Genomic DNA, 16,506 nt, shown 5'->3' with positions numbered 1-16,506 from the left:
TGGACAATCTCATATCTACGATAAAAGACCATCTTGTTACCCTTGATGGCAACAACATGATGCGTGCCTTGCTGCCCCTTCTGTCACTGGGAAAGGTCACCACACGGTATGAACCCAAAACCAAGCACTTCTCCTATTGCAAGAATCATAGATATAGTTGGCCAAACAAAACCCAAGACTCGAAGAGACTTACAAGGATATCAAATCATGCATATAAGAAATCAGCAAAGACTCAAATATAATTCATAGATAATCTGATCACAAATCCACAATTCATCGGATATCGACAAACACACCGCCAAAGAAGATTACATCGGATAGATCTCCATGAAGATCATGGAGAACTTTGTATTGAAGATCCAAGAGAGAGAAGAAGCCATCTAGCTACTAACTACGGACCCCTAGGTCTGAAGTGGACTACTCACGAGTCATTGGAGAGGCGATGATGTTGATGTAGAAGCCCTCCAACTCCAAAGTCCCCCCCGGCAGGGCACCGGGAAGGGTCTCCAGATGAGATCTTGCGGAAACGGAAGCTTGCGGCGGCGAAAAAGTGTTTTCGTGGATGCCCTCATTTTTTCTAGACTTTTAGGGAATTTATAGGCCAAAGAGCTAGGGCAGGGGAGCGACAGGGAGGCCACAAGCCTGGTTGTCACGGGCCCCCCTGGCCGCGGCAACAGGGCTTGTGGGCTCCATGTGGGCCCCTCCCTTGGCCCTCAAGTCTCCCGATCTTCTTCCGTTCTGGAAAAATTTATTTCTGGGATTTTATTCCATTTGGACTACGTTCCAAAATCAGATCTGAACAGAGTCAAAAACACAGAAAAAACAGGAACTGGCACTTGGCACTGAATTAATAAGTTAGTCCCAAAAAAGATATAAAAGGTAAACAAAACTTCCAAAGTTGACAAGATAACAGCATGAAACCATCAAAAATTATAGATACGTTTGAGACGTATCACATAACTAGTCATAAACTCAAGTGGCTCAAGTGTACAGAGACAGGCATACATAACCCAGCAAAGCAGGTGTCGGTCATCAGCGAGTGTAGACCAGTTGTAGCAAGCTACAAGGACTCCATTACACCGCATGACATTTCCCCATAGGGACAGACACAACAACTAAGAAGGATACATGCCGGTCAACCACTGTGTCCGGAGCAGTAGCGAACTACCAAGGCTCGGTGGAAACACAAAGGGGCATTTCTCCATATAAAGAGCTACTAAGGGCATACGACTAGGTGTCGAATCCCATACATATCATAGTGCATCACACGTACGCATGACATACTCGATATGCATAGATACAACAATGATATCACAACATAACCATACAACATCACAACATTTATTTAGAAGACTCGGAAGAGTCTTGCATAATATGTTCATACAGGTAGAGGTCACATGACCTGACACTCAAGTCATACAAGCAGAGTCATACAAACCAAGTGGAAGCATTAAACCTGTCTGACTACACACAGTTGAAAGGAAAAGGCATAAAGCCTGACTATCTATAGATCCCTTCTGAAAGGGGCCAGGTCGTAGCTGAGACACAGCTACTCGTCATCATTGATGTCTAGATAGAACCCACATGTTGGCTCGTGCCTATCCTCTGCAACATTTATTAAGCAAACATGAGTACAAAAGTACTCAACAAGACTTTAGAACAGATCTATCTACTCATGCACAAGTATCAATAAAGGGGGTTGTGGGGTTTCATGCAGCAAGCCAGCTTTGACTCTTGGCTAGACTAAACTACAATTTTTAAATGGTTTTAACAACTTTGTTAAGTCGTACACGAGTCCACTACCACCACAACAATACACTATCATGGATTCCTTTCCGTCTCCCTACGGAAATGCCATACATGATACTCACACTTATCTTGATACTTTTATGGGTAGCCATTAAAGTTATCTATGAACAATATATGTCTCCAAGTAGTCCATATCTGCGGACATGGCTATTCAAATAGATCGTAACCCTATAGGGGTGTACTTCTTCACACACGCTCTCGCCACTTATCGCCATATGCACGTCATGCACCTCGTCAACCTTCAAGCGGAAGCCCAGCGAGGGAGTCGGCCACGACCGTTAACCACGCTAATACCTAGTCCAGGTTTATCGCCTATTTGAGAGTGAACCCGCATGGAAGTACGGCCGAGGTTTCCGCCACGGCCCCAAACGATGTGCGCAGGGTTCCCAAGCCCACCATCCGGGTGCCACTTGGTACACCGTGTCACTGCCTACCGCATCATAGCCCACCTCTAAGGTTAGCACGATGCACGTCCTCTAGCATGACTATAAACACAAAAAACTACTTGCAACTCCTGGACCGAGTACTAGGCAGTTAATAAGTCGAGCGGGGTCATATTTCAGGGCCCAGCATGTGGTAGTAACTAGTCTTAGATTACATACACCGAACTCAGCTCCTAAGGACGGTTCCAATGAAACAACCCGCCATGTACTCCTACATAGCCTTTCATCGGTACCTTTACCAAATCAGGTCCACACTTATTCTTAGTCATTAGAACACATTCATCCATTCATGTTCATCACCCAGATGAAACAGACCAGACACAACTCTAGGCATAGCAAACATAGCAGCAAAAGGCACATCATGGCTCAAGCAACTACCAGGTATGCTAGGTTGCAAGGTTTGTCTATTTACTGTGACAATGACAGGTCATGCAAAGGAATAGGTTCAGCTACCGAAGTAAAGCATTTGAAATATTTTGTCCTAATGCATTAAGTGGGAGCAGGAGCAAGAACATGGGATTATATCGGGATGATCAAAAGGGTGCTTGCCTTGTTGCTCAACAGAAGGATTAAATCCGTCAGTCGGATATTCGGACGTATCCCGAAGGGTAGAGCCTACCGAAATAATAAGGACAATCAATAACATTCATATATGCAACAATATGATGCATGATCATGGCGTGAAATGAAATGTAGCATGAGCTAGTGTGGCTACCAAACCTTAGTATGAATCTGATTTGAATTCAAAATTCCAATATTAATTGAAGTAATATATTTATCAAATTCATTTAATTGATTTGACCTGATGCTGTTTTATAACTTTGTTTTTCATGCATGAAAATAGCACCATTGTGTTCATTGAATTTTTCTGATCAATTTCCCTGTATTATTTGTCAAATTTGGAGTTATATTTAATTTTCTATGAATTTCCAAAGTTTTGCACTTATTCTGAATTATTTAAATTACAGAAATAGTATTATTGCATCAGCATGACATCAACAGGTCAGTCTGGCTATTGAAAGTCAAACCTGACCAGTGGGACCCACTGGTGAGTGACTCTAGTTAGATTTTAATTGAACTTTAAGTTAAATAGATAATTAACAAAGGCTGTCCCACATGTCAGTGTGTGGTTAGTGATTTAATTATTTATTTATTTTAGTTAACTTAAAATTAATTAACCAGGGGCTGGCCCCACCTATCCTAGGCTCAGGGGAGTCAACCCACCGGCGATGGGGGTCAAACCCATCGGCAATGAGCCGCCGATGGCTCCAGGGACGGCGGAGGGCATCGGAAATGCTCCTTCGGAGACCAAACAAGCGGCGGAAGGCACCACAGGAACGGCTCTTCCTCCGCAAGCTCATTTTTGCAAGTCCAGGGTGTTGAAACGGTCCGAGTCGACGCCGGCGACGAGCTCGGCGGCTACCGGAGCTCGGGCTTCGTCGGGATCACTACTATGGGGCTCAACACGCGTGGGGCTGGGCTCCTACGACACCTACGCGACGAGATGGAGCCAATGGTCGCCTCAGAACGACCAACCCCTCACCGGAACATCATCGGCGATGAGCTCCCACGGCGGATCTCGTCGGGCTCACATGGAATCGGGGCCTAGAGCATGGGATCGAGGGGGAAAAGAGGGGGAAAAGCACCCTGAGCTCACGGGAGTTGCTGAGGCGTCGAGAGCGGGCTCGGGGATGGCCTGGAGAGGGAGAACGACGGCGGTGAACATCGGCGATTCGAGGAAGAAGACGACGACGTTGAAACAATGCAGGGCTCGGGGGCTTGTTTCCTTTGGCAGGGACAACATGCTCGACGAGGCGAAGAGGATGGCGTGCTCGAGGGAGCTTGCGATGGCCGGAGATGGCGGCGAGCTCGAGCTCGGCTCCAATGGCGGCCGAGAGGAGAGAGTGCAGGAGAGCGAATGGGGAGGGGCTGACGCCTGGAATGGGTTGCGGGGGCTTATCCCTTCATGGCCAGCGCGACGGGGAGCCTAGGCAGGCACCGAGGTGCGTGGCTGCGCCGGAGGAAGCGGCGGCCACCTCCTGCTGTCGACTGGTGCGAGGAAGACGACAGGGGAGAAGATGGGCTGGGCCACGTGAGCGTCACATAAGTTTTTTCCATTTTTTTTCTTTTTTGATTTCTGTTAAATCATTTCTGACATTTGTTTGATTTTATTTTTGGCTCCAAGCTATTCCTAAAATAGTGAAAGTTATGTTGGGGTGTTATTTGAATTATCCAAACCCATATAAAACATTCAACATTTTATAATAACCAGAGATATTTAAAACCACTTAATTGAATATTATCAGTGGCTTTTGTGGTTTAAATAAAATGCCAAATGTATTTTAAAAATAAGTTCCACCCCTGAATTGTTGTTTCCAATATTTATCAAAAATGATGGACTTTTATGAAGGCCATTTTGGGTTCATTGATTTATCACAAGTTTTGAATTGGGTTGAATATGGAAGTGGTAGGGTTTATCTTTGGTTTCTATTTTAATTTTTAATGCAAGAATAAAACATGAGCACAATCTTGCTAATCATCAAAGGGTAGCTAGGGATGTGACAACAAGCTTTCCAAGCGTTCAAAACACCTTGTTCAGCCGTAGCGGGTGGTTCATCTCCTAGCGCTGCATCAAGGACATAATTCTTTTGCCCAGCTTGAAGGACAAGCCTCAGATTTTGAGCCTAGTCTACAAAGTTGCTACCATCATCTTTCAGCTTAGCTTTGTCTAGGAACGTATTAAAATTTAGGGTTGCTACTGCGCGAGCCATTGATCTACAACATAAATTTTTGCAAAGATTACTTAGACTTTGTTCAAGACAATATAGTTTAGCTAATCATATTACTTATAAACTCCCACTCAAATAGACACCCCTCTAGTTATTCGAGTGTCGCATGATCCAAATTCACTAACTCAAGTGTGATCATCACATGAGTTGAGTATAGTTTCAGTGGTGAACATCTCCATGTTGATCATATCTACTATATCACTCATGCTCAACCTTTCGGTCTCTTGTGTTTCGAGGCCATGTCTGTATATGCTAGGCTCGTCAAGTTTAACTCGAGTGTTCCGCATGTACAACTGTTTTGCACCCGTTGTATGTGAACGTTGAGTCTATCACACCCAATCATCACGTGGTGTCTCAAAACGACGAACTGTCGCAACGGTGTACAGTTGGGAGAACACAATTTTATCTTGAAATTTTAGTGAGGGGCCACCTTATAATGCTATCGTCATTCTAAGAAAAATAAGGTGCATAAAAAGATTAACATCACATGCAATTCATAAGTGACATGATATGGCCATGATATTGTGCTTCTTGATCTCCATCACCAAAGCACCGGCATGATCTTCATCGTCACCGGCGCCACACCATGATCTCCATCATCATGATCTCCATAATTGTGCCGCCATTGAGGTTGTCGTGCTATCTATGCTATCATTACTAAAGCTACTACCTAGCAATATAGTAAACGCATCTACAAGCACAAACGTTAGTCTAAATACAACCCTATGGCTCCTGCCGGTTGCCGTAGCATTGACGTGCAAGTCGATATTTAACTATTACAACATGATCATCTCATACATCCAATATATCACATCATGTCTTTGGCCATATCACATCACAAGCATGCCCTGCAAAAACTAGTTAGACGTCCTCTAATTTGTTGTTGCATGTTTTACGTGGCTGCTATGGGTATCTAGTATGATCGCATCTTACTTATGCAAAGCCACAACGGTGATGTGCAAATTGCTATTTAACCTTCTCCAAGGACTGCCTTGGTTAAATCCGATTCAACTAAAGTTGAAGAAACAGACACCCGCTAATCATCTTTATGCAACAAGTTGCATGTTAGTCGATGAAACCGATCTCTCTTAAGCTTACGAGTAAGGTTGGTCCGGGCCGCTTCAATCCAACAATACCGCCAAATTGAGAAAAGACTAAGGAGGGCAGCAAATCGAACATCAACACCCACAAAAACTTTTGTGTTTTACTCGAGATTTCATCTACGCATGAACCTAGCTCTGATACCACTGTTGGGGAACGTTGCATGGGAAGCAAAAAAAATTCCTACGCACACGATAACCTATCATGGTGATGATAATCTATGGGAGGGAGATCGAATCTACATACCCTTGTAGATATCTAAGCGGGAAGTGTTAAGAAACATGGTTGATGTACTGGAACGCCTTCGCGATCCAAATCGCCGCCGTCCCACGATCCGTCCCGATCTAGCACCAAACGGACGACACCTCCGTGTTCAGCACACGTACAGCTCGATGACAATCTCCGCCTTCTTGATCCAGCAACAGAGATGGGGAAGTAGATGAGTTCTCCGACAGCGTGACGACGCGCCGGTGATGGTGGTGATCTATTCCTGCAGGGCTTCGCCTAAGCACCGCAGAAATCCGATCTAGAGGAGGAACTACAAACTAGGTGAGAGGGTTGCACGTGGTTGAAATTGTGTCTCAAAAACCCTAAAAACTCTAGTATATATAGGAGTAAGGAGGGGCTAGCCTTGAGCACCAAGGAGAACTTCATTGGGCTCGGCCGAACTAGGATTGCAGGAGTCCTCCTCCAATCCTACTTGGAGTAGGACTCCTCCCCAAGTTGTCCACCTCTTTTGGTTTTTCCACTTTTACCTCATGGGCTTTCTTTGGTTGATTAGTCAGCCCACTAAGAGCTATTGCACCACCATCAAGTCCATGTGGCCCTCTTGGGGAGTGGTGGGCCCATCTGGTGGGCCCCTGGTACCCATTCGTCACTCCTGGTACACTGCCGGCAATGCCTGAAATTCTTCCGGAATCCAAATACCAACTTCCTATATATCAATCTTCGTTTCCGGACCATTCCGGAACTCCTCGTGATGTCCAATATCTCATCCGGGACTCCGGACAAAACTTCGGTCACCGGCACCTATAACTCAACTATACCGAAACGTCACCGAACCTTAAGTGTGCACACCCTGCGGGTTCGAGAACTATGCAGACATGACCTGAGACACTCTCCGCTCAATATCCAATAGTGGGACCTGGATGTCCAAATTGGATCCTACATATTCTACGAAGATCTTATCGGTTGAACCTCTATGTCAAGGATTCATATAATCCCGTATACCATTCCCTTTGTCCTTCAGTATGTTACTTGCCCAAGATTTGATCGTCGGTATCTCCATACCTATTTCAATCTCGTTACCGGCAAGTCTCTTTACTCATTCAATAATACAAGATCCCGTGACTAAATCTTTAGCCACATTACTTGCAAGGCTTATATGTGATGTTGTATTACCGAGTGGGCCCCGAGATACCTCTCCGTCACACGGAGTGACAAATCCCAGTCTTGATCCATGCTAACTCAACGGACACCTTCGGAGATGCCTATGGAGTACCTTTATAGTCACCCAATAACGTTGCGACGTTTGATACACACAAGGCATTCCTCCGGTGTCAGTGAGTTACATGATCTCATGGTCATAGGAATGAATACTTGACATGCAGGAAACAATAGCAACAAAATGACACGATCATATGCTATGTTCAATGTTTGGGTCTTGTCCATCACATCATTCTCCTAATGATGTGATCCCGTCATCAAGTGACAACACTTGTCTATGGCTAGGAAACCTTAACCATCCTTGATCAACAGGCTAGTCAACTAGAGACTCACTAGGGACACAACTTTGTCTATATATCCACACATGCATCTATGTTTCCATTCAATACAATTATAGCATGGATAATAAACGATTATCTTGAAACATGAAATATAATAATAACTATTTTATTATTGCCTCTAGGGTATATTTCCAACATGAACTATCACGTAGTCATAAAAAAGTGTATGTCACATGTTCACAACATCCACAAACGAAGCTCGGGGTACAACACACCGAGGAGTGCATTAAGGACATAAGCCTTCTACGCAGCAATGAGGACAATCCTGAGTTTACAGACCCAGTCCGCATAATTGCTACTATCATCTTTCAACTAAGTTTTCTCTCGGAACATATCAAAAACTGTTGAGCTACAGAGCAAGCTACAACATAATTTGCAAAGACATTTTGACTATGTTCATGATAATAAGTTCAATTAATCATATTACTTAAGAACTCCCACTCAAATGGACATCCCTCTAGTCATTCGAGTGTCGCATGATCCAAATTCACTAACTCAAGTCCGATCATCACGTGAGTTGAGTATAGTTTCAATGGTGAACATCTCCATGTTGATCATATCAACTATATGATTCATGCTCGACCTTTCGGTCTCTTGTGTTCCGAGGCCATGTGTGTACATGCTAGGCTCGTCCAGTTTAACCTGAGTGTTCCGCGTGTGCAAGTGTTTTGCACCCGTTGTATGTGAATGTTGAGTCTATCACACCCGATCATCACGTGGTGTCTTGAAACGACGAACCATCACAACGGTGCACAGTCGGGGAGAACACAATTTTATCTTGAAATTTTACTGAGGGATCACCTTATAATGCTACCGTCGTCCTAAGCGAAACAAGGTGCATAAAAGGACTAACATCACGTGCAAATTATAAGTGACATGATATGGCTTTGAACTTGTGCTTCTTGATCTCAATCACCAAAGCACCGGCATGATCTCCATCGTCATCGGCGCCACACCATGATCTCCATCATTGTGCTGCGATCGAGGTTGTCGCGCTAACTATGTTGTTACTACTAAAGCTACTACTAGCGATAAAGCAAAGCATCACCAAGCGCAAAAATAATTAAAGACAACCCTATGGCTCTTGCCGGTTGCCGTAGCATCGACGTGCAAGTCGATATTTAACTACTACAACATGATCATCTCATACATCCAATATATCATATCATGTCTTTGGCCATATCACATCACATGCATACCCTGCAAAAACAAGTTAGACGTCCTCTAATTTGTTGTTGCGTGTTTTACGTGGCTGCTATGGGTATCTAGTATGATCGCATCTTACTTACGCAAAACCACAATGGTGATATGCAAGTTGCTATTTAACCTTCTCCAAGGACCGCCTCAATCAAATCTGATTCAACTAAAGTTGAAGAAACACACACCCGCCAGTCATCTTTATGCAACAAGTTGCATGTTAGTCGATGAAACCGGTCTCTCGTAAGCGTACGAGTAATGTTGGTCCGGGCCGCTTCAATCCAACAATACCACTGAATCAAGAAAATACTAAGGAGGGCAGTAAATTGAACATCAATGCCCATAAACTCTTTTGTGTCCTACTCGAGATATCATCTACGCATGAACCTAGCTCTGATACCACTGTTGGGGAATGTAGCATGGGAAAAAATCCTACACACACGCAATACATATCCATGGTGATGATCATCTACGAGGGGGAGAGTGAATATACATACCCTTGTAGATCGCTAAGCAGAAGCGTATATAACGTGGTTGATGTAGTGGAACATCTTTGCGATCCAAATCGCAGCCCGTCCCGCGATCTCATCATGATCCATCCCGATCTAGTGTCGAACGGACGAGACCTCCGCGTTCAGCACACGTACAGCTCGATGACGATCTCCGCCTTCTTGATCCAGCAAGAGGGGCACAAAGGTAGATGAGTTCTCCAGCAGGCGGCATGGTAGTCGTGCTGGTGGTGAACTAGTCCAGCACGGCTTCGCCTAAGCACTGCCGAACTAGACTAGAGGAAGAACTACGATCTAGATGAAGTAGAGGGAGCACATGGGAATTAGGGTTAACCCTCACCTCTAAAACCACTAGTATATATAGGAGGAGAGGAGGGATGCTGGCACCCTAGGTCTTGTCCTTTGGGTCGGCCGAAATGAGGAGGAGAGAAGGAGTCCTCCTCCAATCCAAGTAGGATTAGCATTCTTTCCTTCCCACTTGGAAACTCTTTCCACCTTTGGCTTTTTGCCTTATTCCTCCACTCCAACCGCATGGGCCCTTAGGGGAGGCTTAGGCCAGCCCACCAGGGGCTGGTCTACCTCCTCTCATAGCCCATGAAGCCTTTGGGTCGTCACACCCCTCCCGGTACCCTCCCGGCACTCTTGGTACACTACTCATGAGCCCGAAACTTTTCCAGTGACCAAAGCAGGACTTCCTATATAACAATCATTACCTCCGGCCATTTCGGAGCTCCTCATGATGTCTAGGATCTCATCTGGGACTCCAAACAATCTTCACTCACCAAAACCTATAACTCAACTATACTGAAACGTCACCGAACCTTAAGTGTGCACAGCCTCCGGGTTCGAGAACTATGTAGATATGACCCGAGATATTCTCTGGTCAATAACCAATAGCGGGACCTGGATGCCCAAATTGGATCCTACATATTCTACGAAGATCTTTATCGATTGAACCTCTATGTCAAGAATTCGATTAATCCCGTATGTTGTTCCCTTTGTCCTTCGGTATGTTAATTGCCCGAGATTCGATCGTCGGTATCTCTATACCTAGTTCAATCTCGTTACCGGCAAGTCTCTTTACTCGTTCCGTAATACAAGATCCCGTAACTAGCTCCTTAGTCACATTGCTTGCAAGGCTTGTTGTGATGGTGTATTACCGAGTGGGCCCCGAGATACCTCTCCGTCACACTGAGTGACAAATCCCAGTCTTGATTAACGCCAACCCAACAGACACCTTCGGAGATACCTTTAGAGCACCTTTATAGTCACCCAATTACGTTGTGACGTTTGATACACACATGGCATTCCTCCATTGTCCGGTAGTTGCATGATATCATGGTCATAGGAACAAATACTTTGTCATGCAGAAAACAACAACAATAAACTGACACGGTCATATGCTACGTTCATAGTTTGGGTCTTGTCCATCACATCATTCTCCTCATGATGTGATCCTGTTATCAAATGTCATCTCATGTCTATGGCCAGGAAACCTTGACCATCTTTGATCAACGAGCTAGTCAACTAGAGGCTCACTAGAGGCAGTGTTTTGTCTATGTATCCACACAGGTATTTGAGTTTCCAATCAATACAATTCTAGCATTGATAATAAACGATTATCATGAACAAGGAAATAAAATAATAACGAATTTATTATTCCTCTAGGGCATATTTCCAATAGGATAAGATCTAATGGGGAAAAAGACCCCATTTATATAGTGGGGGAAAGAATCTGACCGTTACCCCCACTCACTGCCCGAGCGGAGCGGTACTGTTGCTGCTAGGGGCGGGACTACCGCACGGTAGGTTCACCAACCATGCTAGTAAAAAATTTACTATCGTGCTACCACCGTTGAGGCTGTGGATGTGCAAAAAGTCTGACGGAGCGGTACTACCGCCCAGATAGAGGTACTAAAAAACTACTACCACTCCAAGAGCGGTACTATCGCCTAGAGAGCAGTAGTTAAAAACTACTACCACTCCAAGAGCGCTACTACGCTGGCCACTGAAACTACCGTAACTTTCGCATACGAGCTTCGAATCGAGCAAACTCAAGCTTGTTGGACTTAGGATGACAAGAGCTATCTTAAGAACATGCAGTTGTGAAAATGACAATGATATAGAGATGTGATACATCTATGAATGAAGAACCGGAAAAAGCTTCCAACATTGAAAACATCGTAGAAGATGCATATGGACTCCGTTTTCGATAAACTCGAGCTTGTCATGAAGTTGACCATAAGTTCTAAAACTCACAAAGAGAAACACCAAACAAGAACCAAGAAATATGATGCAAGGATGCAAATGGTTTGAGCTCTCAACGAACGATACGATCAAGCTACTCACTTGAGAGCCCCCCTTAACAGTACGCCAATCTATCCTAAAATAGAAAACCTATTAAGGGCAAACCTATACCTTGCACCTAGTCCTCTTGAGCTAGATGATGATGATCTTGGCTTCCTCAAGATGGACCATCTTTCTTCATTGTGTTGGTTTGATGAAGACCAGTTGTTTGCTCTCCCATACTCACTATTGATGATCCACTCTTCAGCACATCTTCACAAGTCCATTGCCACCACAATGGACGGCAAGCTTCAAGCATGATATCTTCGTGATGCTCCACTTGAACTTGCACACAGCAAGCTTTATGACGATCACCACTTGATGTCACCCTTCATAGGTTGAATGAGATCTTCCTCTTGACGCAAACCCATGGAAACACACCTAACCCCACATAGAACTCTCATGAATACAATGGGTTAGTACACAAAAGCGTTATGGACAATGCTTACCATACCATGGGATCACTTGATCCCTCTCGGTATATCTTGTACACTTTGTTGTTGACCATCTTGATTTACTCTTTGCTTAATCTTGATCAACCATATGTATTTATGACCAATCTTTGGATAATACCTTGAATACCACCTTGGTCATCATATAAACGCCTTGAAACCAACAGATGGAGTTCAAGAAGTGCCTATGGACAAGTCCTTCGAATATAACTTAAGGCAACTATTAGTCCATAGGGATTGTCATCAACTACCAAAACCACATATGGAGAAACATGCTCTAACAACACCTCTGATCTTGAACATATTGATGAGATGTGAGAGTAACTATTGTCCCTGAGGACATGGGAGAAGTCTTGTTATAAGTAACCATATAAAGTTAGCATTCGTTCGATATTTTGATGATATGTATGTTGTTACTTCTCTTACTGGTGCCATGTGCTACATGACACTTCACCATGTTATGGGCCTAAGGGAAGTCATTGTGTAGTAACAAGTAGATGATGGGTTGCGAGAGTGACAGAAGCTTAAACCCCAGTTTATGTGTTGCTTGATAAGGGGCTGATTTGGATCCACGTGTTTCATCCTATGGTTAGATTTACCTTAATTCTTATTTCGTAGTTGCGGATGCTTGCAAGAGTGGGTAATCATAAGTAGGTTATTAGTTCAAGTAAGAACATCACCTTATCACCGGTCCGCCCACATATCAAATTATCAAAGTGTGAATGCAAATAAACTCAATATGCTGAACATGACTAGACAGAAATTCCCATGTGTCCTCAAGAGTGTTTTCTTTACATAAGAGTACTTACATGCATGTCCTTTGCTATAAAAAGGATTGGGCTACCTTTCTGCACCTTTGTTACTATTGTTACCTGTCACTTGTTACAAATTATCTTGCTACAAAACAATCTATCACTGTTACTTATAGCACTTGCAAAGAATACCTTGCTGAAAACTGCTTATCATTTCCTTCTGCTCCTCGTTGGGTTCGACACTCTTACTTATCAGAAGGACTATGATTGATCCACTATACTTGTGGGTCATCAAGGCTTTTTTCTGGTGTTGTTGCCGGCGGGACCTAAAGCGCCTCTGGCAAGTGGGAATTAGTAAGGAAACATTTTCTATACGTGCTAAAATTTACTGATTCTTGTCACTATGAATGGTCACCCGTTGAGTGGTTTGTTCGGGGCATCTTTGCCTCGAACTAAAGATGAGGAAGTTTTTCCTCAACCTACTGAACCTACTGAAAATAATTATTGTGAAATTCCTTTTGGGTATGTGATACGTCCATTTTGCATCACGTTTTCATGTTGATATTTATCGCTTCTTGGGATGTTATTTCACTCCACGATCAAATTCTTATGCCTTTTGTCTCTTATTTTGCAAGGTTTACATGAAGAGGGAGAATGCCGGCAGCTAGAATTCTGGCCTGAAAAAGGAGCAAAGTTGAGATACCTATTCTGCACAACTCCAAACGCCGTAAAAATCAACGAGGATTTTTTCCGGATTTATAAAAAATATTAGGCCGAACAAGCGCCAGAGGGGCGCCAGCAGGTGGCCACAAGCCTGCTTGGCGCGGCCACACCCCTGGCCGCGCCCAAGTGGCTTGTGGGCAGCCTGCTGGCCCACTGGCCCCCCTCTTCTGCTATATGAATGGTTTCGTACAGAAAAAAAATCGAGGAGGAGCGTTTTCGTGGATTCGCCGCCGCCACGAGGCGGAACTTGAGCAGAACCAATCTAGAGCTCCGGCAGGACGATCCTGCCGGGGAAACTTCCCTCCCAGAGGGGGAAATCGTCGCCATCGTCATCACCAACACTCCTCTCGTCGAAGGGGACTCATCACCATCAACATCTTCATCAACACCATCTCATCTCCAAACCCTACTTCATCACTTGTAACCAATCTCCGTCTCGCGACTCCGATTGGTACTTGTAAGGTTGCTAGTAGTGTTGATTACTCTTTGTAGTTGATGCTAGTTGGATTATTTGGTGGAAGAGTTTATGTTCAGATCCTTGATGCTACTCATTACCTCCCTGGTCATGAATATGATTATGCTTTGTAAGTAGTTACTTTTGTTCCTGAGGACATGGGATAAGTCATGCTAATAGTAGTCATGTGAATTTGGTATTCGTTCCATATTTTGATGTGTTGTATGTTGTTTTTCCTCTAGTGGTGTTATGTGAACGTCGACTACATAACACTTCACCATTATTTGGCCTAGAGGACGTCATTGGGAAGTAGTAAGTAGATGATGGGTTGCTAGAGTGACAGAAGCTTAAACCCTAGTTTATGTGTTACTTCGTAAGGGGCTGATTTGGATCCACTAGTTTAATGATATGGTTAGACTTTGTCTTAATTCTTCTTTCATAGTTGCGGATGCTTGCGAGAGGGGTTAATCATAAGTGGGATTCTTATCCAAGTAAGGGCAGTACCCAAGCGCCGGTCCACCCACGTATCAAACTATCAAAGTAACAAACGCGAATCATATAAACATGATGAAAACTAGCATGACAGAAATTCCCGTGTGTCCTCGGGAGCGCTTTTCCTCCTATAAGAATTTTTCCAGGCTTGTCCCTTGCTACAAAAGGGATTGGGACACTTTGCTGCACCGTTGCTACTTTTGTTACTTGTTGCTTGCTACGAATCATCTCACCACACAATCACTTGTTACCGACAATTTTAGTGCGACAGATTTTACCTTGCTGAAAACCACTTGTCAGATCCTTCTGCTCCTCGTTGGGTTCGACACTCTTACTTATCGAAAGGACTAAGATTGATCCCCTATACTTGTGGTTCATCAGTATGCTTGAAAAACTTTTATCTAATCCATACGATCGTACGACTCATCCTCATTACCATTTGATATTTGTCGATGAGACTTGTGGATTTTTTAAGCTTTCAGGTCTACCTGGATACAAAGTTAATAAGAAAGTTTTCCCTTTATATTTGGAGTGAAAAACATTAATGTGGTATACACTATTTGAAGGTATTGGATCGTGGGGCTGGAATTGCTTGAAGCTAGAATTTCATAAGAAGTTTTATCCAATGCATTTAATCCATCATGATCCCGATTTTATTTATTATTACCAGCCTCATGAAGGAGAATGTATCGCTCAAGCTTGGGGAGGCTTAAATCTATGATGCACACATGCCCCAACCATGTGCTCCCAAGAGAATTGATTATACAAAAAAATATGCTCGGCTTTCTCATGATGATCAAACGTTACTTGATTCTTGTGCTACTGGTTCTTATATGAAGGAGACTATTGAATTCAGATGGGATGTTTTGGAAAAGATTAAATGCAACTCTGAAGATTGGGAACTCGATGAAGGTAAAGAGTCGGGTATAAAGCTTGACTTTGATTGCGTTAAATCTTTCATGGAAACTTATACCTTTCATGATTTTTGCAATAAATATGGCCTTGACTCTGAGATAGTAGCTACTTTCTGCGAATCTTTTCCTACGTATGTTGATCTTCCAAAGGAGAAGTGGATTAAATATCATCCTCCCATTGAAAAATTACTCGAGGAATCTATTAAAATTAAGAAGGAAGAAATAATTGTAAGCCATGTTGATTCAATTGTTCCTACTTCTTACATTGAGAAACCTCCTTTTCCCGTTAAGATTAGAGAACATGCTAAGGCTACAACAGTGGTTAATAAGAGTTATGTTAGGACACCTAAAGCTTCTGAACAAAAAAATATTGAGCCTAATGTTGCTATAGTTAATGATGTCCTAGTTGATAATATTGGTGGGCAGGTTATTTATCTCTGTGATCAAGCTGCTAGAATTGCAAAACCTGTTAGAAACAAACGGGATGAACTTGATAAAAGTAAACTAATGGTAGGCACACATGTTATCTCTGTTAAAATTAGAGATCATTGTTATCATGGCCTGTGTGATATTGGTTCTAGTATTAGTGCTATACCTTTTACATTATATTAAGAAATTATGGATGATATAACACCCTCTGAAATTGAAGATATTGATGTCACTATTAAACTTGCAAAGCGTGATACTATTTCGCCACTTGGGATTGCTAGGGATGTTGAAGTCTTGTGCAGAAAAGTC

This window comes from Hordeum vulgare, chromosome 5H, assembly GCF_904849725.1.
Source record: "Hordeum vulgare subsp. vulgare chromosome 5H, MorexV3_pseudomolecules_assembly, whole genome shotgun sequence".
NCBI lineage: Eukaryota > Viridiplantae > Streptophyta > Magnoliopsida > Poales > Poaceae > Hordeum > Hordeum vulgare.
Note: the sequence above shows the minus strand (reverse complement) of the source record.